The sequence below is a fragment of the Corvus brachyrhynchos genome, unplaced genomic scaffold (genome assembly GCF_000691975.1).
Source record: "Corvus brachyrhynchos isolate BGI_N302 unplaced genomic scaffold, ASM69197v1 scaffold21, whole genome shotgun sequence".
Taxonomy (NCBI): Eukaryota; Metazoa; Chordata; class Aves; order Passeriformes; family Corvidae; genus Corvus; species Corvus brachyrhynchos.
In genome coordinates this window covers 2,203,641-2,205,144 of record NW_008236924.1, presented here as the reverse complement: position 1 = coordinate 2,205,144, position 1,504 = coordinate 2,203,641, and positions in this window count along the sequence as shown.

Below are 1,504 nucleotides of genomic sequence, written 5' to 3'. Positions count from 1 at the left end.
CATTTGGCTCAACCAAAAGATGTAAAGTGCACAGCTTGCCCTCCTCCCCCTCTCATAAAACATCCATCACAAGAGCTGATGCAGAACAAATCTCCCTCCATGCTGCTGCTGCTGCTGTGGAAGCGAGTTTTGTTCAGTCTCTCTGTGGGCCATGTCCTGCTTCATCCTCCCTGTGCCATCATGACCCACATGAAAACTCCCATTTACTGCAGATTATTTAGGCTCTTGTGTTCAAAGCCTCTCTGAACCTAGCTTGCACTTTAGACTAACTTGAAATGCCAGGCTTGACATGTTCTGGTTAAGCCTTGCACACAGGGGTATATAGTGGTTTACAGCCACATTTCTAAGGAAAACTGGGACACCAGAATACTGGAGGAAAGTGGTACAAACCTCTGCTTTTCTCAGGCTGAGCATCTAAAGTGCCTGGCAAAAGAAACATTACTTTTAAATGCAACTGTTTACTTCAGGTTGAGATATAATAATCTTTCAGATTCAGAAATTTTGAAAACTGCATTCTAACAGAGCCTCCTTGGATGTATTTGCACTTTTCAGCCATCAGGTTGCTACCGACTCGAGTCTTTGCATGCTTCCAACTCCCCTGAGTTGAGCTCAAGCCAGTAACTACCAGCAATGATTTCTTCTTCTTCCCTTGAAGTGAGCAGAGGGTCAGCATACAGGATGAAATTAACCCCAGAAGAGATGTTTCTGCATTATTTGGATTGCATACTAATGGCTTTGGATCTATTCAAAACTCTAATTAAGTTAATGGAAGTCTGCAATGAGAATTGAGCTAGGCTATGGAATTGCATTAGGCTATATAATGGCCGGAGACGTTCAGAGACAATTCCTCTGCCCCAGGGTGAATGTCACCTATGCAGGCTTGTAAGAAATAAGCTTTCACTATTATAAATAGAATATGACATCTGGTCATCCTCCATGCCCCCAAGGCTTGTGCTCCATGGTTCAAAGCTAGACAGAATTTAAGGCCCATCTGTGAAAAGCAAAATGCAAAAAAAAAAATCTCTTATCATACCAGCCAAAGCAATTTGGGTCTTACACCTTTCCAACAAGTCCCATCTAAAAGTGCTGAGAAAATGTCCCACCTCATGGCTTCACAAGTGTGAGGTTCAAACACATTTACTTTGACGTTTAAAATAAAAAGTTGGAAAGTCTTCCTTTTGTTTTTTCACTTGGCATGCAGCATAAGGAATCGAACACACAGCACGGTATCGTACACAACGACAATTGCATTGTTGCGTTTTCTGGTTATTAGACACTAAATGCTTTTCAAGAATCACAGGCACCCTGAACATGGATATTGCTACTGAATTGACGTGTGGTTTCAGTTCATAGCACGGGAGCCAGCAAGTGGCTGACCCTCCCAACAAGACCATCAGCTTTCTGTTGCTCAAGGTGTTTTGCTTTAGCTAAGTTGAGAACAAGGTAATAAGGCATTTGCAAGGGGTTTATAAGGCCATGGGGTCTGACAGCCAAAGATTCTTCC